Here is a 27,226-nt window from a genome sequence, read left to right as displayed (position 1 = left end):
GCTGGGCACATAGGAGCTGGTAGATAGACAACGTGCCCTCCCCGCCGCCCCCCCGACCATGTTCAAGCAGCTTCAGGGGGCCAGCCTGCTCCAGAAGCATTAAGATTTCTCACCAGGACTGCTGGTGGGAAGGACTGCATTAAGCCACAGAGCCTTATCCCCAGCTTCCCACCACCCCCCACCCCACTCCCCCACCGCATGGGCTTCCCCCAGGATTGACACCTGGGCGCCCAGGCTCCCCTGCCAGGCACCTCTCTGGAGCCTTTGTCCCCAGAAGTCCCTGAAAGGGCTTGAGAGAATGGAATCTTACACCCTTCTCTTGGAAAAGCCATTTGTCCATTGAAATGCAATTTACTTTTGAAGAGAGGAAAAAGACTAGAAGGGCCACCAGGGTGAGAAGGTGTTTGTGGGAACTACAAGCCAACTTGGAAGGTCAGTTTCCAGTTTGGAGGTGAAGTCCCGAAAGGGACAGGGCTGGGCTGGACATACAGTTGCCGCTCCCCATGACCCTCCACACCCCTGATTCTAAATGCCATTGTGCCAAGCAGAAATCTTTATTCCTTAACATGCTCTACGAAAATTCAATAAAGGAAACTCCCAAGCTGACAACGTAATAGGTAGTACGGTTCAAAGAGAATATATTTTTTTTAAAGCCATGAAATTTCTCGAGGAGATTTCTTTGTGTGTTCCAGCGGCCATGGCGTAGTGAAGCAGGCCGCGGCTCACCCTGGCGCGCGTGTGGGGAGGTCCTGGAGGCAAAAGCAGAGCCATGGCACAAGGAAAAGGCCCTGCCTTCTGGAATGTGCGTGCATGTGTGTTGGTGTGTGTGTTCCTATCAACACATGTACACGCTGATCAAATTACATCTGCTTTTACCTTTAAAATTTTATGAACATGGGCATATGGTGCATTATTCTGCCATGGCATGTGTATGTGTGTGTGTGTGTGTGTGTGTGTGTGTCTACGTGCATGTGTGCACAGTCAGGCCTGCTCGGCACTCACTCCTGGAGTGGCTGAGAAACTCTTGTGCAGAGGGGAGCCCTGGAGCGCGGGGCTGTGGGTGAGCCGACCTCCCCAGGGCCCCAGCCTGGCCCTTGGCCCACCAGGCCATGAATACATTTCCATCCATCTCCGGGCCCCCATCACCTAGGCAGCTAATTCCTGTGAGCCCCTCTGCCTTATTAAAGTCACAGATCACTTTCCCAAGCTTAACGCTGTCAAGACCAGCGCGCCCCAGTTCAAACCCCCTTGCCCGCCGCCACTGCGCACAGCCGCTCCTGGAGGGCTGGGGGCTGGAGGTGTAGGTCCCCGCCGGCCCCCCACCCCCACCCCGCCGCCTCCTCGGTTTGGTCGGCCCGACGCCTCGCAGTGATCAGTGAGGTCGCCTCAAGATTCCTTCAGTAAAGCCCTTGGCAGGGAGACAAGGGCCGTCACAGCTGTGCTGCACAGACTGGCTTCCAGAGGCGAGGACGGGGCTGGCCCGCTCGAAGTGGCTCCTTGGCGGAGGGGTGCGAGGCTGGCTGCTGGTTCGGAGAACACTCCTCCTGTCCCCGGCTGCCACAGCCTCCCCTGTTATGAAATATGGATGGTACCGGTTCCAGCGTTGGGAGACTCGCTGGCAGCGCCGAGCGTCTCCAAAGGCCCGCCTTGTGCATGCACCTAAACACTTCACTGAGCAATCTGTCAACATGTCAGCAACACATGTTTTGTAAAAAGCTTCCAGTGGGAGTAATGACTCCCACCAGGACTTCCAAAATGCTTTGAATTCAGCAGATTTCTATTGCGGGCATCCCCTGGGGTGCCTTTTACAATGCCTACATTTCAGAAATTTGAGCCACAGACCCCTGGGGGTTTCCTTTCATAATGCCTCAAAATGTAGGGTTATATTGTTGGAAGTCCCCATGGGGTCTTTATTAATACCTGAATTCTGAGGAACTGGAAATTACACAGGGCACTGCAGGGGCCCAGATCCACACCAGGAAGAAGAGAAAAACTCTGTGGGGAGATTTTTTTTCTTCATGCAAGAGTGAAAGAGAAGAATTTGCTAAAGGACAAAATTGAGTGTGTTTGAGCTTCCTTCATTTAATCTGCCTTCTAGAACGCTACAGTAAAATCTGCAACAGGGAAGGGGGGAAATGACTTTTCTATTTTTAAATCGCACTTTGATATTTTAGGGGCTGGAATATATTCTCTTTAAACACCCAGTGTCGAGGGGGATTGTTTAAAAAAGAAATTATTTTTCTTTTTGGTAATTGAACACACCTCTGCCGTCATGCCCTCTCCCGGGTCTCCCCTCTTCCTCAGAGCTGTTAAACTCCTGTAGCGCTCCGGCTCATTATCATTAACCGTTTGGGGTCGGTTTGAGATGTTGGCCCGCCTGCCCCCCTCCCCTCCCCTCCCCTCCCCTCCTCTTCTCTCTGTGCATTAAAGATGAGAAAATCAACCTTGGAGACAGTCCAACCTCGTGCAAACTGGTTTCAAACCCTCGCTCCCAGTTGGGGCCATCAGAACAGGCAATATTGAGGTTGCCTACTACTTTTTTGCATTTTGTTGCTGAAGCCTTGAAAACACACAGGGGTGCCCTCCTGTCCCCCAACACACCCACCCACACACCCACATGCCCACACCCACACACACCCACACCAGCTTCTGCATGTGACTTGTTCCCAGCCTCTTCCATCAGCTTTGGTACTGTTTTTTAAAAGTTACAAGACTTCAACATGTTAAGCCTTAGGGTTAATTTAAGCTGCCTCTTTTCCCTTCTAAATCTGGCACTCACTGGCTTGCTGAAAAGAGGTCCCTTGCTCTCTGTATTTCTATTACAGTCTCATTGACTGGGATAAGAAAATAACATTGAGAGTGCTAACTTGCAACAGCCAAGGCCAAGAAATTCTAAGTTGCTGATAAGACCCTCCCTCCTCTCTCCACCCTCCACTCTCCTCCCACCTCCCTCCTCCCCCTTCCCTCCTCCCTCCTTTCTGCCAGAGTGACTGGATCACACAGGGGACTGGGGAACTCACATTTTTCCCCCCTCGGTGAGACTCCCAGACGGTGCTCAACCATCTGTGGTCCCGTGGGTCTGGCAGAGGGGCCCAAGGAGGGGGGTTTGCCCGTCAGGAGCTGGTTGGGTCAGACACTCACACGGATCCTCTGCACCCACCCTGAGCGGGCTGATTAATTAAGCAATTGCATCACTGATTCAAGGTTTGTGATTTGGTATCAGGGCTCTGGCTGGCGCATTCCTGAGCTCTGCTTTCCTCCCTGGGGCTGTCCGTTGTAGGATCCCCCCTGTTTTTCTTTAGTTGGATTTTCCTTCTCTGTGCCAACCCTGGGTGGGCGGTGAGGAAAGGAACTGGGCCCCTGTATCCCAGGCGGCCCCAAGCTGTAGCCAGGAAGCTCTGGTGGCTCCTGCGGCGTCTTTATGGGGTGGGGCTGTGGGATCTCAGCCTCGGGCAGACCCCAGGAGGGGCCTTTTCTCCTCCCAGCAGGCCCCATGGGCTTCAGCAGGGGCCCGGAGACTAGAGGGCAAGGAGCCCTGTGGCGCTGATTTGACATTTTTAGCTGAAGACCTTTGTTCAGACCAATTTCCAAGTGGCTTTGGGTTGGAGTGCCTTCTGCTTTTTTCTTTCTTCTTCTTCTTTTTTTTAAAATCCTGGGCCTATTTTTTCTTTTTCTTTCAAAGCGATGAAATAGAATCTGACCCTGGGAATCCCATTCTTGCCATCTCTTTCCCCAAGCCACCACCCTCTCCCGCTTGACCATGGAGGCCTGAATTTCCCAGCAGCCTCTGGGCCTCAGATCATCCTCTCCCGCCCCCTCCGCGGGTCTTCTGAGGGCTCCGGAGTCCCAAGGGAGGTCATATCCTTGCCTGGGGCCTGGTTCTCAAGCTATAGGGTGAGAGCCGCCATTTTTTCTGTCCTCCTTCCTCGAGGAGACTTTGGCCTCGTTTTGGGGGAGGCAGTGACGTCTGCTCGGATGCTTCCACAGCCTCTGACCTCAGGACTGAGAAGCCCTGGCCGTGGGTGGGAGAACCATACAGGAAGAAAATTAAACCCGCTTCCCAAGAACACAGACATTTTCCAGGGGAGGCCTGGCCCATGTGGCAAGAATCTGTAAAATTTTCACTGAATGAGGGTGGCATTATAACAGCATCCCCTTTCTCAAATAACCCCAAATTGAAACTGTTAAAAACAACAACAACAACACAAAACCCCAAACAGAACAATAGAAATGCGTTCTCCTTGTATGCCTCAAAGCCTTAAAGCCTACGTCACAGACACTGCCTTTGGGAAAGAGGACGTTGCAAACTTAGGCTCTTTAGAAAACCCACCCTGTTTGCCAAAATAAGTGGCAAACCTCCTTCCAGCGCTACAGTCCCTGTGGTTCCAGAAAGGAAGGGTTGGGGAGGGAAGGAGGCGGAGTCTGCGAGCCCCTGACAGATGTCCAGGGAAGGGAGGCCAGAAAGCCTCCTCTGTGCAGTGATTTATTTTATTTTTTAGATCTATATGCTTTGGCCACATTTATTTATTTATTTCCAAAGGGCTATTTTTGTCTGCCCGGGTTCCTTTGTAGCAAAGCCCCCTTTTCTAGAATTTCCTCTCCTTTATTAGAGTTACAGCTCAGCTTTGTGCGGCCCCGGGGGAGCCGGCCAGCCGCTGGCAATTTCTCTCAGACACCCAATTACCCCCTGACGTCAGTGCCTCCTCGCCCTGCTCCCCTGGGTGCCTGCATTTTTTCCTTTGTAACACTAATAGCTGACTAGCTAAGTGCCTGTCGGTTCCTTGGCAGAGGAGTTGATTGTGTTTTCGGCTGGATACTAAATCCAAAAACTATGTAAAAATGTCAATAGGTGAGTGCACATTGATTTTGGTTAGTCACAGTGATATTTGAGCCCCTTTGGGAACTCTGTCTGGGGAAGTATTTTACAAGAAAGATAATATAACAGAAAATTACTGGAGCTCCGCGGGTCTCTGGTGGGTTTCTTAGGGGCCTGCTAAATTGCTGTAGAATCAACAAATGCTTTATTAATCTAAATTTGTGGTTTTGTTCTTTCTTCTCTTCAGAAGGTTGGAGTTTTAATGATGCCGGCGGTGAGGCTGGGCGGCGCGGCCCGCACCTTGGCTGCCGGGCTGGGGTACCCTGGCTGGTAATGAACTCCCAGAGGATTCTGGGAGCAGGGCGGCTGCGTTCCCAGCCGGCTTCCTGGGGAATGTGGAGCAGGCGCCGGGCCCACCGCTTGCCAGGCAGAGGTCTGTGCGAGCAGATAAAGTGAGGGGCTGAGGGCCTGGAACAGCTGTGCCGGGCCAGGCTGACTGGGAGAGGCTGATAAGGGCCCAGAAGGAGCCCAGGCGGGCGGCGTGGCACCGCCAGAAATCTGACGGGGTATCAGGACTGCCAAAGAAAGTTAAACACGGGGCCGGTTCCGGGGGATGCTTGGCGGACCTGTGGAGAAAGATAATGGTAATTGATGGAATCAAAGTCACAGCACAGCCTTGTGTTTTCTTGGCAATTAATTCCCCCCTCCCCCCCATTTCTAACCCCCCCTGGCATTCTCAGAGCCCAGGATGCCCCCGTGAGCAGCCTGCTCGCTCAGATAATCAGCCCGTGCCCTCCTAGCTTTGGGGAGGGGGGTGGGAGCCAGGTCGATGCAGTGGAGAAGAGACGCAATTAGAGACCCGGTTTTAAAATAATATGTTACAAACAAACAAGTTGGAAAAGAAAACCCCACTGAAAAGTTAAGGATGTGTCACTCCGGGAGCTCATCTGATCTTGCTCTGGAAAGGAAAGGAGGAAAATCAATGTCTTTGTAAGAGCGCCGCGCGCTGCTTCTCCTGGCTGGACAGGACAATGTGAGTCGGGCCAGCCGTGCGCGCGCGGGCGTGCACACACACACACACACCTCCTGCACGTTGCTGCCGGGAGTCGGCACCGATAATGGGACAGCAGTTTTTGCTGCTTACAGATGTGCCTGCCTCTCCCGTGCGTGTCGTCCTGCCCCTCTGTACCTTTTTTGTGCCTTGAAAGGCAGCCCTTCCCAACAATGGGCCAACCAGGCTATTGCTGCGGGTTCCTGCTGCCAGCCTGCTCCGTGGGTGAGGCGTTCAGCCGGCCTTTTGTTGTGCGCACACTGGGACAGAACCTGCTTGCAGAGATACGCGTGAACGCACAACTCTGAACTGCACCCACTCCTCTGCATGGCCCGGGCGAGGCCCACAGTGCCCCAGGGAGCCCCTGTGTGGCTCTAGGATCTTAAGCAAAATTAAAAAAAAGAAACACTCCAAAAATTTACCCTGGAGTCTTTTGAAATTAAAATCAGTGCACAATAAAATGGTGTGTCAGTCCAGTGTGCAAGGGATACAGTTGGAAATCAGAGAAGGAAGCCGGTAAGCCCACCTGGTACCTGGCATGTACCCCAAGATGCTACTCAGTAAGTACTTAGTGTTAAGGGTGATGCTGTAAGTTAGAGGGACTTTTGTCTCCCACATTTTCTGGCCTTCCCTTTCTGAGAGCTGCTCTGCTCCTGGGCTTCCCAGGTGAAGCTAGTGGTAAAGAGCCTGCCGGCAGTGCAGGAGACACAAGAGATGCGGGTTCGATCCCTGGGTTGGGAAGATCGCCTGGAAAAGGGATGGCAACCCACTCCAGTGTTCTTGCCTGGAGAATCCCAGGGACAGAGGAGCCTGGTGGGCTACGGTCCATGGCGTCACAAAGAATCGGACGTGACTGAAGCGACTGAGCATGCACGCCCTGCTGCCAGCCCATCTCTGACCAGGGGACGTGAATTTTATTCCAGAAGCCAGGTGGCAGAGGGGCCCAGTGGGACAGGACTGAAGACCTTCTGATTTGATTCTGACCCCTGGTCAGGCCTATACCAGCCTGCCTTGCTGAGGGGCTGACTTTGGTTCTCCTGGAAGCAGTCAGAGAAAGAAAGGTGCAGGGGGCCCCGCCTCCCCCACCACCCTGCCAGGACTGACTGCCAGCATTCCTGCATTGGCCCCGGCAGCTCCCCTGGGCATTGTCTTCCCCACAGAGTGGGAGGAAGGAGGTTTGGAAAGGAGGCCCCCTGGTGACTTCTGAGCCATCAAAGCCTGGGACCGCGCGCCTCCAGGCCCCTCAACTCCCCTCCTGAATGGGCTCTGCAGGCCAGCAGCTGTTTTGGGGCCTGGAGAGGAGGAAGGGGGCCGGTCCTTTGTCCCTGGAAGGAGGCCTCCCGGAGGCCCAGGCCTGCATGGCGGGCAGCCACGTTAACCTTCCACCCTGGGGGGAGGGGGCTTGCCTGAGGTCAGGCACATAATGAGGCCGGGTCCTGGGCTGTCCCCTGCCCAGGCTCCAGCAACAAAGGCCCAGTCAGGCTGCACGAGGAGGGGGAGGGGTCCGGGTGGGGGCGGGTAGGTGCCTCCACGACCGGCCTCAGCAGCCCAGGGTTTCTTTCCAGCTCACCCCATGCTGGGCACTTCAAAGGGGCAGAAGGGAGAGGCCAGCCTGGCCGGGCAGGCCTGGGCCTCCTGCTCCCAAAGCCGCCACCAGAGGTGGAAAAACACCTTGAGAATGTGGCCAATGGAGTCAGGTTTTTGGAATCTGGCGCTGTGGGGAGCCCTTGGTATGGGGTCTTTCTCTGGCAGCCTTGTTTCACTGGCTTTGTTTGGAGCTGGAGCTCAATATGGCCCAGTTATTTAAATCAGTGTCTTTCAAGTCGGTAATAATAAAAATATCCCTTGTACGAGGACATATGTTACTGAATTCAGAGACTGTCCCCCACCCACCCTGCCCCCAGTGACTTTTCTATCTATCTGGCCAGGTGGGAATGTAAGCAGGTATAAGCACCTCTGTCTTTCAAGTGGGAGGAAGCAAGAGAAAGAAGAGTTGCTGGGGCACAGCTCGTAGCTCTTTTCCTACTCTCTGTAAATTCTCACAGTGACACTAAGAGTTGGGCGTTCAGTCCCATTTTACAGATGAGTACACTGAGAATCCCAAGAGGATAAATAACATAATCATGAATATAATATATTGTGTTATATTTATCATGTATTATATATTTATTATCTATTAAATGAATAAAGCAAGCCTGCCCAAGATCACTCAGTACTTCCACTTGCAGACTCTAATGTTGTTCAGCCATTCAGTCGTGCCCGACTCTTTGCTACCTCACAGACCGCAGCACACCAGGCTTCCCTGCCCTTCACTATCTCCCAGAGCTTACTCAAACTCATGTCCATTGAGTCGGTGATGCCATCCAATCATCTCATCCTCTGTCGCCCCTTTCTCCTCCTGCCCGCCACCTTTCCCAGCATCAGTGTTTCTTCCAATGAGTTGGCTCTTCGCATCAGGTGGCCAAAGTATTGGAGCTTCAGCATCAGTCCTTCCAGTGAATATTCAGGGTTGATTTCCTTTAGGACTGATTCCATTGAGAACCTCATCAGACTCTGACTTTTGTTAATTTGCTGGACATCTCCATTCCTCAGTTTCCTCATCTGGAAAATGAGGCTAATAGTAGTACCTACCTCATGGGAGTTTTGGGAGGATGCATTGCAATCCCCGTCAAGGACCTGGAGCATGCAAGCAACAGGAGCTGGTGCTCTTGTGAAGGTTGTCTGGTCTGGATTCTGGTCCAGACTGTCTTGACTCCAGAGCCTGCTCTTTTGCTTCATGATCAAATAAAGTAAAACTCTGTAGGGTTGCTGAGGAATGATTAGTCCAAACTGCCTGTATAGATTTGGGGAAGGGATCCAGGGAGCGGAAGGGGAGGGGTATTAGCTGCAGGTGAGTGGCGTATGGGTATAGGAGCCAGAGATGTCTCTGAGGGCCGTACTCCCCTGTCTTCAGCAGGTGTGGGGGTGTGAGGAGGTGTGGGTGTGTTTTGCTAGGTTTTGCCTAATTGTGGCAGAGAAGGCAATGGCACCCCACTCCAGTGCTCTTGCCTGGAAAATCCCATGGACCGAGGAGCCTGGTGGGCTGCAGTCCTTGGGGTCACTAAGAGTCAGACATGACTGAGCGACTTCACTTTCACTTTTCACTTTCCTGTATTGGAGAAGGCAATGGCACCCCACTCCAGTGCTCTTGCCTGGAGAATCCCAGGGACGGGGGAGCCTGGTGGGCTTCTGTCTATGGGGTCACACAGAGTCAGACACGACTGAGGTGATTTAGCAGCAGCAGCAGCAGCAGCCTAATTGTGGAGACCCACTTCCTCACTTGATACTGGGCCATATTTTGTATCTTCGAAATACTCTCAAGGGTTTCCCAAGGCCCTACTAACACTACCCCACGTGGCTCTTAGGAATGACCTAAAATTGGCTGCATGGTTGCTTTTATGTTTGCAGTGACCCCGGGTACCTGCCCTGGCCAGAAGGCATCAGAGTCTTTCCTGGAAGGATGAGGCTAGGGGTAAGGGGGCACTCTCCCTTCCCTCGAGGCCAGCGTGAGTCCTGCATGGGGTTACCCCTTGTGGGAGAGGAAGGTGTAGGGCATTTAACCCTTGGGAACCCACGGGGTGTAGAGAGACAGGACGAAAAGGCACGTCACAGGACCTCTCAGTGCCTGGCAGCGCAGCTTGTCATCCCATCTGCAGAGAAACAGAGATTGGTTATTTTTACCACATGGGCAAAAAAGTGCTCTGAGAAGTGGCGGGAGGTACAAAACCGTGTGTGCAGTTGGGCGTTTTGCAAATCAAATCCTATTGAAAACGTCCCTTGCGGTCAGCTTTAGTGGGACCCCTCCATAGCCGTTTGGCAGAGCGAAGACTCATACTTTGTGATGGGCACTCACTGCTCCACTCAGTGGAGCTACTCTGCCAGGCATGCGGTGATGCCGAGCTGGGTGAGATGGTGCTGACCCTCCAGGGGCTTAGTCACCACCCCTGCTCCTACTTTCCCTCCCTCCTTCCCTGCTTTCCATTCATCATATATTAAGCATCCTTATTCCCTGTGCTCACAGTGGGCACAGAAATGAACAGGGCAGGATTCCCATGTTAGAGATGAAGAAGCAATGCAGTGGACACCGGCAGAGGGGTGCCCGTGAAACTTGGCTATAGCCTTGGCCTTGATACTAACTGACTGTGAGCCTGACCAAGTAATCGACCTGTTCTGAACCGTCATTTACAAAATGGGGACATTGAACCGAACCATGGCCTTGGTCACAAGGCGTGGAGGCACATCTCAGACTGGCTTGGGGATAAACCTTCAGGCATGGCTGGAGCCTTAATGGTTCCCCCTCTCATCTCTTCCCATCTCTGCTTTCCTCTTGGCTTCATTCTCAGCCAGGCTCTTCCTAAGAGGGGGCAAGTTAATCCCCCTCCCCTCAGGGCTCTACACTCAAATCTTCCTTGCTGAGGTGGAGCGTCTCTTTCCTGCAGTGTAAGAAAGTCTCAGGGCTTGCTCTGATTGGCCCAGATTGGTGACGTGTCCATCTGTAAACCAGTCTCTGTGACTGGGGGATGCCATCTATTTGGCCAGGACTGGGGAATCTGAATCACACAGAAGGGTGTTTGCTCAAGGGAGATAGGGTTTTTCTTACGGAAGGTGGGCATGGGTGCTGGACAGGCTAAAAAGCCTGGAGCACTCCACCTCAATCATTGTTGTTGTTCAGCTGCTCAGTCACGTTTGACTTTTTGTGACCCCATGGACTGCAACATGCCAGGCTTCTCTGTCCTTCGCTATCTCCTGGAGTTTGCTCAAACTCATGTCCACTGAGTCGATGGTGGCATCCAACCGTCTCATCCTCTGTTGCCCACTTCTCCTCCTGCCCTCAATCTTTCCCAGCCTCAGGGTCTTTTCCACTAAGATGGCTCTTTGCATCAGGTGGCCAGAGTATTGGAACTTCAGCTTCAGCATCAGTAAGCACTCTTTGAACTTTGCTCAGGCATCACACATGCTCTGGAGCCCCACTGCCTGGATTCTAATCGCAGTTCTGCTTCTTACATATTATGTGACATTGGGCAAGTTACCTACCTCTTTAAGTTTCTGTTTCCTCATCTTTGAAGTGGAACCAACGATAGTACATATCCCTCACAGGGTTGTTATGAGAATCATACGAGTTAACCCATAGAAGGCACTCAGAGCAATGCTTGGCACATAATAATCACTTAAGTAAGTGTTAGCTGTTATTGTTTTCAGCTTCTCTGGTGGCTTAGCCGTAAAGAATCTGCCTGCCAATGCAGGAGACATAAGTTTTATCCCTGGGTCAGGAAGATCCCCTCAAGAAGGAAATGGCAACCCACTCCAGTATTTTTTTGCCTGGAGAATTCCATGAACAGAGAAACTCAGTGGGCTATAGTTCATGGGGTCTCAAGAGTTGGACAAGACTTAGCGACTAAACCACCACCACCACCATTACTGTTTCATTCATTCACTCACTTATTCATTAAGTCTTTTGCACTCAGATAAGTGAATAAATCATAGTCTCTGTTCCATAAGAGAGCTCACTGAGGTATTCTATGATAATTTTTGGCTCATTTATTCAGGAGATAGTTACTAAGCACTTGCTATGTGCCAGGCACAGTGCTAGGCTATGGACACAGGGGTGAGGTATCTTTAATAATTCTTCATTTCCCATCTAAACAGCACGGACAATAATATTTTCTACAGAGAGATTGCATAAAGAAAGTAGACGTGGAAATGTGCTAAAAATCTAAATGTAGCCTTTTATCTCGTAGGTTGCCAGTGGGTGGGCATCTACCCACCTGTCAGTGGTTATACACCAGTGCTCAGCCCCCTCCTTGTCCCTTTCTGGAGCCTTCTTCCCTGTGAGGCTAATCCCTTCAATTTCTGTGCTTGCTGCCAGCAAGACGGATTGGGTGGCTGCAGGTCTTCTCTGCTCTGGAGGGAGTTTCCAGGTGCCAGTTCTTGGTGGGCACCACTGGATCCAGTGGATCCGGTTTGCTGGCCCTCTGGGGCTTGCTTCCTTGTGAGGTCTTAGGCCTGGTTCCACTGTGGCCTCGCTGGATCGCTTCCCGCAGCTCTGTGCTCCAGAGGTGCCTGCCTGGGTTCTGAAGGAGAGAGGATGGGGAAGAAGAAAGCCTCTCATTTTCTCCCTTCCAGCTCGTGGGTGGGGCTGCTCACACGTGAAGTGTTCTGCATAAGAAATGGGGCAGTGGGGCAGCAGGACCGTTTCTTTAGCATTAGGAGAAACGAAGCAATTATTCCACGCCTGGCTTCAAGCTGAAAATCATCCCAAAGCCCCTTACCTTGTGCCAGCCACCCTGCCAACCCCTTCTCAGATGCCCCTCTGACCCCTTCTCAGATGTGTCATGTTGTAATACCCTCAACTTCTCTGTTGGATATGTACTTTTGGGATCCTTTATTTTCACCCATCAAGAAACTGAGGCCCAGAGATGGTCAGTAACTGGCTCAAGCACACCCAACCAGGTGGGAAACCATGCGTGTCTGACCATAGAATCAACTCTTGGCCACCGAGTTGTACTCTCCTGTGGAGAGAATGTTTGCAGAGACTCAAGTGTGTTCCCAGCTCTTTGTATGGTTAGAAATTTCAGAATTCAGAAATTGCCGAGAAGGCGAGGGCCCTGGTAAGACTAGAGTATATCTTTGTAGTACAGACTCTATATATGCATGTACTGACCCAGAGGACATCTTTATGGGCCATGTTCACACTTCTTTCTGAAGGACACCTCTGTCCTGGTCTGAGCAAATCGCTCCCCACTAAGGAGCCGCCACTGCAGACCCCCTCCTGGTGACCAGAGGCCCAGAGTCAACAGCAGTGGGTCTGCTTCCGAGAAGGAAGTAATCAATGACCCTGGTCAGATACCTGGGTCTCAGGCTGGAGCCGTTGGCTTTGAGGGGAGGTGGCTCCTCCTGTCTGCACACACTCCCCAGTGGCTGCATCTGGCAAGACAGGAATTGGTTAGCAGGAGTTCATTACGTTTGCCCACAGACCTCCTGGCCCCTCTCTGCAGTCCCCTCCTCCCCCCTCCGCTGCCCTCTCCAGCCGAGCAGTGCTGGGGAGTCTGCCCCCACCCACCCTTCTGGCTGCTCTCCTGGGCCACAGCTGGTTGCAGTTCTGCTGGGTCTTCCCCAGGCCTGGGCCTGCCACACAACTCAGTCTTGAGCTGTGGGGAGTAGCAGGGGAGGAAGCTCCCTCGCTTTTCCATTTTCCTTATTTGAAAGCTGATGGCTGACATGTCCTGTGCTCTGGCAGGAAGGACGAGGCCCTCTTTTTGGGCCCCCTTGTGTCACAGCCTCCATCTCCCTCTCCGCAGAGCCTTGTTCTTGCTGGGAAGGATGTTTAGTGCCGTGGTCTGTGTGCCCATGCTGGGGATGGCTGGGTGCTGCCTAGAGTTCTGTTTGGGGGCATGAATAACTCATCTGCTTAAACCAACAGGGCCTCATTGCTGCCTCCTCCAGAACCTCTCTGGACTGCATTTTCACTAGAGCTATTTATTATTATTATCATTACAGCTCTTATTAATGGTGATGGAGTGGGAGCTCTGAGGAATCTTTGGGAGACGACATCACACCGTGGAAAGGAAAGCAGATCAATGGGTCTCTTCAGTGCTGGGCTCAGGTTCTGTCTCTGCCCAAAGTCTGTGGTCTTTGGCAATGAACCTATTTGTGAGCCTTAGTGTATCCTTCTGTGAAATGGGGCCATTGAAGACTCATGTGCGTGGTGATGGGAGATTCAGAGGGGTCATGAGTGTGAAGGGCCAGCACACTGCTTAGCACTCTGGGGCTGCAGCCACTGAATGGTGGTTCTGTTTTTTTCTTAGCCTGGAACAGGGCACCCCAGAGGGACCAGAGGGAGTGGGGCAGGGTGTGGAGAAAAGGGAGCCTTCCTGGTGGATGGTGGATGGAGCTGCGCAAAACAGTGTGGGCTGCAGTTCCTGGGTGGACCCCAGCGAGGTGCCACCCACGGACCTTTAACTGTCGAGCCACCTTGTGTCAGAGCTGAGTCACTGCCCCAGGAGTCTGTGGGGCCTTGTGGGGTCCAGAGATGTGGCCACTGTAAGGCAGGACCCACCCCGGTTTTCTGTCTAGGGAAGGACACCGCCCAGCTGGTCTGCACAGACCCATCTCCAGCTGGCCACCTCCTTCAGCAACACCCCAGCCTGTTGCTGCCCTTTGTCAAGTTATGTAAAGATGTCAGCCATGGTGCCACAAGCCTTTGGGACCCCTGCCGAGTGCCACATGCAGTTTGCTCACTCTTAGGGTCTTCTGGCCTCTTCCAGGGCATTCTTGAGTGAAGGGAGAAGGACCAGGTCTTCTCTTATCTCCCTGATACGGTGGGCAGCTCCGAACCCCTGCAGGTCACAAGGAGGAGTCATCCTAGGGAAGGGAACATTGGATATTTCTGAAAACACTGTAGGAAAATTCTCTAGGGAAGCAGCATGTCCTTGCCCAAATTCTTTGTTATACAGCACCAGCTGGGACCCCTGTCCTGAGAACAGGAGCAAATGCCACTAGTTCCGCACCCAGGCCTCCAGGTCCTCCTCTTGTGTCTGTGTTCTCAGCCAGGATCTCTTGAGGTCCCTGGGTGCTGGCTGCAGGAGCCCAGTGAGGGCCAGTTCAGGCTCACCCTCATGTCTGTAGTGCAGCCACGGTCAGGCTCCCGACCCTCTGGGAGCCACAGGGCTACCCTGAAGGTGTTGAAAGAAAAAAAAAAATCCTACAACTTACACTTGTCTTCTGCTCCCATCTGCATCACTTGTGAGTGTGTAAGTTTTTTTTTCTATTTCAGTGAGTCAGGCATTGATCACGTGAAGAACACAATTACACCCCATTGTTTGAGTACAGGCTTTAAGAGCGTCATTGCTTTTGCCACCCCGTCCAGGCATTTCTTCATCTATGCAATATACCTGGATTCTCATACCTAGGGAAGACCCAAGCCTCATTCAGCCTCCGGGGGAGCCACCTCACCTGGCCAAGAAGGTGTCTTCGGAATGGAGACCTGCTATCGGCCTCCTGGGCCCCAAACTGGTGGACTTCCCTCCACCAAGCAAGAGGGCGGGCTCCCATGTGTCTTTTCTGTGGCAATTACCTCCCTGACTCCTCCCCCTGATACAAAAGGCCCAAGTCTGGGTCCAGAGTAAGTTATTTGTAATGCATTTTCAGAGTCCATATTGCAATATTAGCCATGACTGTCTGCTGTGTAAAAAAAGGGGGAGTTTGCGTTTGAAGTTTAATCCAGCTTCTACTTAAGCTCAGTCCCTGGGCAATCCTTTTTTCTGCCGCTGAGCTCAAACAGCCGGTCCTCAGGTTTGATCTGCTGCCCCACGGAGCCCTGCCCAATGTGAATTTGAAGAGTTTTTTTTCCCCTCTCAACCAGGGAGACTTGCAAAAAAAAAAAAAAAGTCGGTGTGGTCTGCAGTGACGGCCCACCGTGGGTCCCTCCATGAGCCTCTCTGCTGCTGGGGGCTGGGCCCACCTGGCTTCCAGCCTTCCAAGGTGGGGCCTGAATCCCCTCCTGGGGTCTCCGAGGAGCCCCTTTGAGCTCTCGCTGCTGGTGGACGGCAAGCACTGGGGAGTCTGGGAGTCCTGTCTGGCATGTGGGGGGCAGAGAAAAAGGAGGGAAAAAAGAGAGGAAAATGAAAGGCTCGAGTTTGTCGGGAACTGGTGCTGGCGGTGGAAACAGGAGCCGCAGCAGGACGGAACCTGGTGGCCTTCAAAACTTCTCTTCTCCCCTCTCGCCACACGACTCGGAGGATGCAGGCAGTAATTAAAGGCCCCCCTGGCTCCTCATTTTCTGTGCCCATGTCTTTGATCTGGCTCACGTTGGGCGGCTATTTTCATTGTTCCTGCCTTTCTTTCATTCTTTTTTGATGGCAGAAATGATGATCTTTGATTCCAGAGTCGGAGGTGGGCAGGAGAGTGTTACAGGTCTTACATAATGCATCTTTCACATCTTATTTTTAAACGTGGGCATAATCAGGGTTGGGCAGAGGCTGGGCTTGATTTTAACCCATGCTCGGGGAGAGGCGGTTGCCTGCCCCCGTGGCGCTGGCCTGCGGGTAGGTGGGGACAGGCAGTCGTGTGCAACTGAATGAAAATTACTAGAGGAAGCCTTTCCCCCTCCACCCCTTTCTAAATATAACCTGAAGGGAGTTTTTCCTAATTGTTCCCTTATGGCCAAAGATGTGCTGAGAGTGAGCAGGACAAGGGAGGCTTAGCCCGCAGAGCCCGGCTTCTCCTGGTGGCGGTGTGGGAGGCCTGCACCCTGTTTATTGGTGGAAGTTAATAAACTATAAGAGACAAGCCACAGGAGGAGGTATATGAGCTGGTAGCTCAGGTAGCCGAGATAAAATGGAGACGTCTGGCCAGAGGACGGGAGGTGGGAGGCAGAGGCTGGGTGTCAGAGTCTGGCCTGTTTGCACATCCTTTCCTGCTCATCTCCTGAGCACACTCGGAGGGTTCCCAGCAAGGGCCCTGTGGCATGGACAGAGATGAGAAGACGAGGCCTTGGTGATAAGAAGCCTGTGATCCAGGCCTGCGAGGGGGATGTGTGTGGCTGGTGCAGGAACCGTAAGCTCAGATGATGATGCTGGGGGTTGGGCAGGTGAGGAGGCCGGGTGGGGCTGGGTGATGGAAATCATGTGCCTGTGGAGGGGAACGGCTGCTCCCCAGTTCCTGTCGCTGGCTGCCTTGCTGGAGGCTGGATCTGGTGTGGCCCATGCTTCCAGATTTCCACGAGAAGCCGGAAAGTCAGGTCTTGATGGGAAGTCTCTCAGAAGAGATGAGAGGAAGAAGGCTTTCTTGATCGGAGGACAGTGCTGGCAAAGGCTGGGAGCTGGGGAAGGCCTGTGCTTGGAAGGAGTGAGAGGGTGGCTGGTCCCCAGGCTGCCAGAGCAAGGTGGGGGCCAGCAGGTCAGGCTGGAGGGTCCAGGGCAGACTGGGAAGGAGAGTGGCCCGAGAGCACCCAGCTTCCAGGAGGATGTAGGGGCCTTCCTGGCGATGAGTTCTTTGGGGCTGGGAGAGTTCTGCACATGGTATCTGAGGCCAAGTGTCACCCCACTGGGTGCTTAGCGTTCATGAGGGTGTGGGCCCACCCTGCCAGCAGTGGGACAGGTTCCTATGAGAACCGCCTCATACTTTGGCTGGTGCTGACGGTTCATTCCTGGGAGGGTCCGAGGCTGGCCTTCCTGCCCGTCTACTCCAGGCTCCAGTAGCAGGGTTTTCACACACTGAATGCTTCGCAAGGTATTCACTGGGTGCCTCCTGTGTGCTAGGCTCTGTGCCAAGTGGTGGGTGTCCTTTGTGGGGAGCAGGACAATTGACAAGTCCCCACGTGACTACATATATCATTAGGGGCCCATATACATCCAGAAGGAAGAGTGGGAGGCATGAGAGAGAAGCAAAAGCTTTTCCCAATAATCGATGTTGAAAATGAGGGTGGAGTGAGGAATAGGAATAACAGGAGATATAGCCCAGAGAGAAGGTTCAAAGTCCTGGAGGGAGGGGATGTTTGGCGAGCTGGTGGACTGTCATCAGGCGGTCTTGGGAGCGTGGTGAGCACGGGAGTGGACTGTGGGGATCAGGCCCTATGGGGCCTCGTGGGCCAAGGTGGAGCTAGGGCCGGGGGTCTCGGCATTGTCAGCTTCGCTCTCTGAATTGCTCTGAGGTGGGTGGGTGTGGGCCGGTTGGGGAAGCCGAGGTGATGGTGCAGGTGGTGGGAGTGGAGAGAAGGGGATGTCCTAGACGGTGAAATTGACAGGACCAGGAAATGGATTAAGCAATGGCAGCCAGGGAGTGTGGGGTCCAGGGTGATCCATGGTTTCTGGCTTGGGCACCAGGGTGAGCAGAGAGTGGGGAGGCCTGGAGGAAGACCAGATCCTTCCCCCGTTTTGATAGCACTGGGCGGGGCAGGGGCCTGGGCAAAGCTGGTGGGGACAGTGGGGCTCGAGTGCGAGGAGCCCCAGCCTGTCGGCCGCTCGACCCCAAAACCGCCCCCTGCGAGAGGACAGGGCGTCCCCTGAGCCATCCCCAGCTAGGCCGACCCAGTCCTGTCACACACGTCGCCTGTGGTGAGGGGACATGTTCTGTGAGACTCCAAAGCAGTTAACACATGTTGGGGTTGGGTGCTGCCTGGCCCTTGAAGATCTTGCCCTGGGCTCCCTCTTTGCTGCCTTCCGGAGGCCCCCTGCCAGCCCTGGGGCTTGCGTCCTGCCCAGATGGAGGTGGCCTGTCCAGTGTGGTTGTTCCCTTGCAAATCCTCTTGGCCCGCCTGGCCGGGCCTCTGAGACTGGAACAGCCAGCAGCTGTGGGAATGGCGTGTGTGCTTCTGCCTTTTCGGCTGATGCGGGAGGGCTGTCTGTTTCCTCCTGCCGTCCAGGCTGCACGCAGATCTGCTTTGCCTGGTGTGTGCACAGCCTGGCGGCCAGCCCTCAGACTCCCCTACATGACAGGGCCCGCTCATTTATGACCCCAGTCCTCGGTAGCTCCCGCTTGCAGCTGGGTGGGGGTGGGAGTGCTTCCTGCCTAGCCTGCGTGGAGGGGCCTTGAGGAGGCTCGGGTTGGGAAGGACTTTCGTATAGCTGGAATTCTGGGAAGACAGAGCTCCCAAGGGGGCTCCATAGTCCTCATGAGCTGGATTTCTGCTGTCAATCCGCAGCGGCTCCCCTAGATTTGCTCCTGCGGGTCGAGGACCCTAATGTCACGGGACCATTCACCTCCTGACCAGCACTTTGGAGGACTCAGCTCCCCCTTTCTTCATTCTCATCCTGAAAGCAGGCTTTCCAAGAGAGCCGTGGCCAGGTCTGAGCTGGTGATGGGGAGGCATATGTACCACTATGTCAGATGGTTTTTCTCACAGCCTGGGGTCTTTTCATTTCTGCCCTGTTCTCTCACCATCCAACCTGTGGGCTAATTAATGGCATGAACTTCCTCACAATAGTTTAGAAATGTTCCCTTGATCTTCCCCATGGTGATTGGAGAATCTAAATATCCCTGATAGGTCTGGCCCTGTTACTGTAGTTTGACAACCTGAGAACTCAATAGATGAGGCAGAGACAGCAGTTAGTAGAATTTGGGTAACAAGGATATTTTTTCCAAAACACTCTATCTCCCTGTTTACGTCCGTTCTCTGGGTCCTTATTCATGCACACGTGGGTTTGCAGGATTAGAACCAGAGGGACTCTAACACATTCTGCTTCTTTGAGCAGCGAGTTCATGGCCTGACCAGCCTCCAGAGTCCGTGGTCCGTATAGCATCTGCTCCTAAGGACCATGTGAGGGCCCAGCCCGAGGTGTGGAGAAAGTGCTGACGTCATGCCTGGCACACTGGGATTTCCCAGGAGGCCTCTCTTCTTTGTGGACCTTGGTCTGGTCTCCCTCCGCAGACCCTTGTCTTTGTGCCTGGGCAGAGAGGAAAGAATTCTGAATGTGGGGTCAGGAGAACTGAGTTATAGCCCTGGGTTGCCACTGGGTGGCTGTGAGTGAACATGGCCCTTCATCCCTTGGGTATCAGTTCACCTGTCTAAAGGTGAGGTCCATTTCACACACCACTGACATGTCAAAATTTGCGGCTACAAAGAAGGAATGTCCTCATGTGAAGACTGAGTATTAAGTATAAGAATATTCTACTTATGCGAAGTTCTTTCTTGTGGCTCTCATCCCATCTTTAAAATAAGTGTGAAATAAGTGAAATAGGTTTTACACTTGGTGTAATTTTCTTATATTGTCTTGTGTCCCGAATGACATGGTCAGCTCCATGGGGGGCCTTCTCGGCCGCGGCCAGCACTCACTGCCCAGGGGTGGCACACGAGAGAGCTCAGTAAGTACTGCTGAGCGAGAGGTCAGAGGGCAAAGTGAGTGGCAGGCGCCAGGCACGCCTCTGCTGCCGTCCACAGGGTTATAATTGGAGAAGAATACAGATGGATGGCCAGGGCGATTCTCTGGTCCTCTGGGGACTAAAGCTCTGTAGCCTGCAGTGTCAGAAGCAGGTGGACAAACTGTTGGGTACGATGCTTCTCAGCTATGACCCTCCCTTTCCTGGGTGAGAGGGGGAGCTCAGAGTCGGGTGGGGGTCCTGGGGGGGTTCATTTCCTAGATGGCCACTGTGCTGAAGTCCTTCTCAGAGGCACCAACACGGGGCTCAGCTGTAATCATCAGTGTTTACAACAGGCCACATCCCCTTTCATCATCGCCACAGCCCTGTGAGGTGGGTATTGGGACCTCATGCCCATTTTCCAGATGAGGAAACTAAGGCCCAAAGAAGTTCTCATTTGCCCAAGATCACACAGCCAGGAGGAGGTGATGGAGTTAAGATTTGAACCTTGCCACCCTTCCTCGGGTTCCCGGTTTCCAAGACTGACCCCTGCGGTTTTGGGCAGCTCAGCTCCTCCACAAGCTTGGCTCTCTCCTCCCATCTCTCAGGCCCTCCTGCCGTGCTCGGCGACATCCCATCTGTCAGAGGTTCTGTTCCGGCCAGATGCGAGGCCCCTCCTGGGACCCCAGGCCGGGGCAGTTCTCCAGAGGGAGGGGAGGGGGGCGGTCCTCAGGCCTCGCGATTGCTCCAGACCCTGGCTTGGCACGTATGGCCTGGGAGGCTCTGGCAGCCCAAGGGCTCTTCCCCGTGGCTGGGCCTTCTGTGCATGGGTTCACCCTTCTTCCCCTGAGCAGGTGGGGTGGGATGTGCTCGGCCAACCCCGTGAGCTCCTGCAAGCCCCAGCAGCTCCGCCCGTTCCCTGGCTCCTTTCTCCCTGGTGGAGAGAGGGGCCTGAGGACTGGGATGGAAAGGGGGGATGGAGAGAAAGAGGCTCAGGAGGAGGGAATGAGGGGGAAGCAGGCAGGGGAGGCGGGACAGACCCTCTGAGGGTGAGGAAGAGAGGATAGGATGAGAGCAAGCAGACAGGGAAGAGGAAGTGGAGATGGGGGACAAGGGGTCCCTACCTTGAGAAACAGGAGGGGGATAGAGGGGGCTGGGGAGGAAGGGAGGAGTCAGCCATGAGCAGAGATGGAGCGTGCTGAGGGGGTGCTGGGTAGGGCATGGAAAGAATTCTTTCTTTTAATGTTTGTTTATTTGACTGCCCTGGGGTCTTAGTTGTGGCATGTAGAGTCTTTAGCTGGACATGTGAACCCTTTAGTTGCTGTGAGTGGGATTTAGTTCCCTGACCAGGGAGTGAACCTGGGTCCCCTGCATTGGGAGTGCGGAGTCTTAACCACTGGACCACCAGGGAAGTCCTGGAAAGAATTCCGATATTGGAAGATGAGACAGTGTGTGGGCTGGAAGCCCAGCTCACAACCCTCACAGCCTCCAGGAGCGCCGAGCAGGCTTGCGGGTGGTGGCAGAGGCCACGGGGCTGGGCGTGCCCGTGGGCTTCTCTCACTGCACAACGGGCCGGGAGCCGTCACTTTGAAGTCCCTGACATTTGTGGTGGAACAATCTGGTCTGAGGTCTCATTAGCCTCCGCTTTGCTGCGCACACTCTGCCATTTAATCTCCCTGTCCGTCAGTCCTTCCAACGCCAAGGTTTGTAAATCTGCACCGTTTGCTTTATGAAGCCTGTCGCTGACGTGATCTTGACAGTGTTAATACACACATGAGTTTTTCTCTCCTCTCCCCACCCTCAAAAGCATCCAGGAACCAAAGCTTTGCTGCCCAGGGGGAAAGAAGGTGCCGAAAGAGAACCATGTCTCTTTTCCCACTCAAACTTGGAAGCGGCTTAGTCTGGATGCTGGTGGGTTTCATTTTCCCCAAACCAGCGCAGCTGCTGCCGACGCTTAAGACAAAGAAGGCCTTTTGTGCTTTGGCCGTTTCCCCAAACCCACCTTCATCACTTGCTTCCCTTCCCGCTTGTACTGAGTCCCCCATGTGGTTTTTCTGTGTTGCTCTCCTGATGCCTGAACCCCTGACTTCCAAAATCTGGGAAGCCTTTTGGTCTTCTTACTGGATAGGCCTGTTGTCCCAACTCTGGGGTTCCTTGGAGCTAAGGGACATGAACATTTCTTAGAAAATTATTTCTCTCCACTAGCCTTGACAGACACTGGCACTTGTCTGGCTTAAAGTTTGTGCTTTTACAAATGAAGATGGCTCCAGACCTGCATATTGACGGCTCCTGACCCGTATACTGAAGGCTCTGACCTATATACTGATGGCTCCTGACCTATATACTGATGGTTCTTTACCTGAATATTACTGGGCAGATTTGAGACCCAGAGGGAGACCCAGTGGGCTCTGAAGCAGCTGGGGATGGCATCCTTCAACCAGTATTCACAGGGATCTGTGAACATTCGTATGGAGTGAGGATTCAATTTCGTGTCTCAGATTCTCCTAATGCTCCTCGTTCATTTATTCATCCATCCATTCATTCAGTAAATTGATCTCCCCAACTTGTGGGCCAAGGCAGAGCTCATCTGTCAGAGCTCTGTGGTATATTTTAAATTTTCAAGGGGAACACAGCAGTACTCAGCATCTACTGCACATGATATGAGCTACTAGCTTGAGGTTGTCCACCATTTCAACATTAGATTGCTCTGTATTCCTGTTGATGACTTCACATTTTTGCAAAGCTGGGCTTTTGGTGGTTGCTGTGGAAAAATAGCAGGTTCTGTGTGAAAAGCAATACGGGAAAACAAATGAGGATGGCAGGTCCAATCTGATTCCAAGGCTGGAGAAGTTGTGAGTTGCTTGGAGCAGTGGGAAGGTCTCAAGGGGATTTTAAGCAGGACAGCAACGTGAGTGGACCTGTGCTCTGCAAAGATCTGTATCTGGATTGGACTAGACATGGGGAATCCTGTTAGGGGCCAACGAGGTGGTCCAAACCAACCAAGCAACAACTGAAAAACCAGCCAGCCACAGTGGCTTGGGCTCAAGCGATGGTAGCAAACTGGGGAGGCTGGTGGGTAGATTTGAGACCCGGCTGAATGCAGGATGGACAGGACTTGGTGACGAGCTGTGTAGGCATGAGAGGAGAGAGAGGAAAGGTGTCTGGTGTGGGGACATGATGACAGGGAGAGGACAGAGCCGGAAAGCCGGGCTCATGCATGTTACTTCACTCTGCTTCACTTTTTTGTTCATTACTGATGCCTAACATCTTACAGGATGATTTGATTACCTGCCCCCTTACTGTCCATCTCTCCCACCAGACTGTCAATCCTAAAAGGGCAGGACTTTGCCTTCTTCCCTGTTGTGTCCCTGTCACCCAGACCACACCCTACACAGAGTTCAGAGGTTCCCAGCTTTCTTGGATCATAATACCTTAGTGTCTGTGATTTTTTTTTTTCAGGGTACCTCTAAGCCAAAAGAATTACTTAATAGTTCCCTTTGTTCAAAGAGTCAGGTGCAAATAACAAGTACTTATGTCCTGAGAACTTAATAGCTGTTTGAACACATAAATTTAAAGAAAGAACTATATTTTTATTTCGCTTTTAGATAATCACAATTACTAATTGTTGTTTTTGTTCAGGTGCTCAGTCATGTCTAACCCTTTACGACCTCATAGACTGCATCATATCAGGCTTCTGTGTACCTCACTATCTCCTGGAGTTTGCTCAAACTCATGTCCATTGAGTTGATGATTCCATCCAATCATCTCATCCCTTCTCCTCCTGCCCTCAATGTTTGCCAGCATCAGGGTCTTTTCCAGTGAGTCGGCTCTTCACATCAGGTGGCCAAAGTCCTGGAGCTTCAGCTTCAGCATCAGTCCTTCAAATGAATAGTCAGGGTTGATTTCCTTTAGGATGGACTGGTTGGATCTCCTTGCAGTCCAAGGGACTCTCAAGAGTCTTCTCCAGCACCACAGTTCGAAACCATCAATTCTTTGGTGCTCAGCCTGCAATGAAGCAGACCTGGGTTCGATCCCTGGGTTGGGAAGATCCCCTGGAGGACGGCATGGCAAACCACTTCAGTATTCTTGCCTGGAGAAGCCCCAAGGACAGAGGAGCCTGGTGTACTACAATCCATGGTGTCTCAAAGAGTCAGACACGACTGAGCAACTATGAACACACGCATAGCCTTCTTTATGGTCCAACTCTCACATCCTCACATGACTACTGGAGAAACTATAGCTTCGACTAGATGAACCTTTGTTGGTAAAGTGATGTCTCTGCTTTTCAATATGCTGTCTAGGTTTGTCATAGCTTTTCTTTCAAGAAGCAAGCATCTTTTAATTTCATGGAATGTTGTAAAATGCAGGTTCTGATTCAGCAGGTCCAGATGGGGGCTGGAATGCTGCCCTGCTCATAAACTCCCAGGCAATGTTGAGCTGTTGGTCTGGGACCATAATTTGAGTGGGTGACTGAGATGTCTGCTGGGCCACTGTCTTCACTCTTTTCCAAACACCCTTTCAAAAGCTATGTCTGTACTCTCTGCAGAGAGCTTTGCCAGTCCCATGGCATGAATTAGATGACCTGTTGCCCATGTGATGCAGTTTGAGGTACCCAACACAGCTGCCCCCTTCTCCTTGGACAGAAATCCTTGCCAGGCCTCATCCAGGGCTCTAGGTGACTGAATTCTTGCATGACTGTCAAACCCTCATCAAGAATGTGATTGTTCCTGGTTCCTACCAGCAAGGTGATCTTGGTGGACTTGGAGTATGCTAGAAATGCATGCTGGGGCAGATAGCTAGCTGTTTCATCCTGGCTGTTTTATCAGCTAGAGTCACCTGCCTTCTGATGGCTATGGACCCATGTTAGGCCCAGAATGCTACGAAGTCTCATGGACCACCAGACACTCTGCTGCCTTTCTTGGAGCTCAGTCCCATTGAAGGGAGCTGCTTTCCATCTCCTGGCCTTGATGGTCAGATCTCTCTCTCTCACCAGCTCCTGGTTGGTTTGGATGTCCAGATCTGGGAAGGTGAGTTTTCTGGTGACATGGGCCGTACACGTCACAGGTGTACTCATACGTATGTCCGTGGGTTCTGGTTAGTGCCTGGCAGAGCTCCGCAGTGTAGGTGAAAGTGCAAGAGATTATACCCTCCTGGATCCTCTTTCCCTGGGGAATTCAGTCTATTCTACTGATCCAGCGAGCACCCAAATGGGGCTCAGGGCCAGAGCTGTGCTGTTCCCGACTGCTGGAGGCATCGAGGATCAATTGAGTCATCTATCAGTTCATGCATCCCCTCCTGCTCTGAGTGTTCATGTATTAATTGTGGCTGATGTTATGAGTTGGAGGGTCAGTGTAGCTGGAGAAGACTTCCTGGAGGAGGGAGCCCTGTGGGTGTGTGCATGTATGTGTGAGCATGTGCACACACGTGTACATAGGTATATGTGTGTCACACCCTGCATACATGCGTGTAAGGAGCAAGAATGAGTCTGTGTGTGTGCATGGACACACGTGTGCCTGCACATGCCTTGTATATAAGCCTGTGTGCCCAGTAGGACTGTACAAGCGAAACCTTGGTGCCAATAACAGCAGCTTTGGAAACCTCCCTTGCCGGTGTGGATCCCAGGCTGGAGAAAAGAAGCTGCAGTTGGGTAGAGCAGATTTTGTAGCTTGGCTTCATGTGCGTGTGAGCACTTGGGTGTGTTTTAATTAACTAGAACATTTGCCTGGAAATGAGCAGCGGCGGCAGCAGGCGCAAAGGCAGCTGGCAGGAGGGGGCGGGGCGGTGGCAGCCGTGGTGGCGGAGGCCGTGGCAGCCAGGCTCCCCAGCTTCTACCTGACCCGTCCCGGCTGATGGAGTCATGGAGTGGTGGGGCGGCAGGCTAACCCTGGTGCTGGGCATGGGCCCAGCAGATAGGGGATTCTGGGAGTGGCTGAACTTTCTAGAATTCCCAAGACTCCTCCCCACCCCCACCTAATCACAGATGACCAGGGCAGTCATTCCAGCACATGGGTGGGGACATGCAACTCTTGGCATTGTATCCAGGGCGGGCTTTGGCCCCATGAGTCGTGTAGGACAGACCGTCCTCTCTCTACTCCCAACCCAGCACCTGGAACATAATGGGACATGTGTACATGTTTATTGTGTGTGTGACTCAGTAGATAAAGGCAACCGAGGCTCAGAGAGGTTGAGTGATGTCTCCAGGGTCACACAGCATGTTAGTAGATCCGCTGGAAAGGTTGACTCTTGTTTCTAGCACTCTTCCCACAGTCCTGTAATGTTGGCATGAGGAAGTGCATGGCATCATTTCAGGGGAAGATGAATACTCACACCACAGGTACACCTCCCCCTCTGCCTTGAGCAGTTCTAAGTTGTCTATCCACCATCCTGTCCATGTGGGTGGTGGGAAGGATATTCTCAGGATTTCTTGGGATGATAGTGTTTTCTCCCATCAAGAGAGAAGTGGGGAAGGGCTGGTGGTGACTGGTGGGAAAAGACTGAGGCGATTCCTTCCTAAGAAAACTTCGTCACCAGTAGCTCACAGATTGTAGTTTATTGAAGAAAATCTCTTCACTTAGATGCTAGACCTCCCGCCACCCCTAGATACCCCTCTCTTTGCCATCAGTCTGTTCTGAGGCCTCATTCTTAGAGTCTACCCCTTAGCACCTCCAGGCTGGGCTGTTGCATTGGCTCCCCTGGGTGTCTGTTCTCTGCTTTCTCTTTGCCCCATCCCACTCATGGGCTGTTGCCTGAAGAATCTGTTGAAATACCACTTTATTCATGTTGCTCTCTGTCTAGTGGTCCCAAGGTTAGACTCTGGGGCCACACTGCCTGGGGTCAGACGTAGGCTCTGCCCCTCTGTGATTGCAGCAGAGTGGCATCAGCTCTCCAGACCTTGCTGTCCTTACTTGTAAACTGGAACAGTGCTCTGTATGTACTTTGGCAGGAAGTCATATACACACGGCAGGACCACTGACGCTTGTTGGAGACATGAATTGGGCTGCTACCCACCCAGGGGGGCTTCCCTGGTGACTCAGCGGTAAAGAATCTGCCTGCCAAGCAGGAAACACAGGTTGGACCCCTGGGTCGGGAAGATCCCCTGGAGGAGGGCATGGTAACCCACTCCAGTATTCTTGCCTGGAGAATCTCACAGACAGAGGAGCCTGGTGGGCTACAATCCATAGGGTCAGGAAAGAGTCAGACACGACTGAGCTACTTAAGCAGCAACAACCCAGCCGCGAGCACTCTGCACTGGTTGTATACACACCGAAAGTCCTGTGGGCACTCTGACTGAGGTGCCCGTGGTAGGAGAGACTGATGGGACACAGGCTGATGGATGGAAGAGCAAAGTTACGTTCAACTTGACCCTTCCTGGGTGCCTGCTCTCAGATAACGTGGAATCACAGGCTATTTCTGTCTTTTTGCTGAATGCATAGCTCAATTTACATAAGATAAAAGTACATGTAGTAGGTAATACTGACATCTACCTATTATCTATCTATCTCTCTAACTATCCATCCATCTGTTGG

General features: G+C 52.7%; 1 protein-coding gene and 1 non-coding gene across 3 annotated transcripts in view; one reads left to right on the top strand and one right to left on the bottom strand.

Annotated features, from left to right (window-relative positions):
• The window catches only part of ZNF423 (zinc finger protein 423), a 345,767-nt gene that overhangs the window by 136,889 nt on the left and 181,652 nt on the right, over positions 1-27,226 (top strand). The gene's annotated exons all lie outside the window — the stretch shown is intronic.
• TRNAG-CCC (transfer RNA glycine (anticodon CCC)) lies at positions 21,039-21,111 on the bottom strand. The gene has a single exon. It is a non-coding gene; the product is annotated as a tRNA-Gly (tRNA).

This window comes from Bos javanicus, chromosome 18, assembly GCF_032452875.1.
Source record: "Bos javanicus breed banteng chromosome 18, ARS-OSU_banteng_1.0, whole genome shotgun sequence".
Taxonomy (NCBI): Eukaryota; Metazoa; Chordata; class Mammalia; order Artiodactyla; family Bovidae; genus Bos; species Bos javanicus.
Note: the sequence above shows the minus strand (reverse complement) of the source record. Positions and strands in the feature narration are given on the sequence as shown.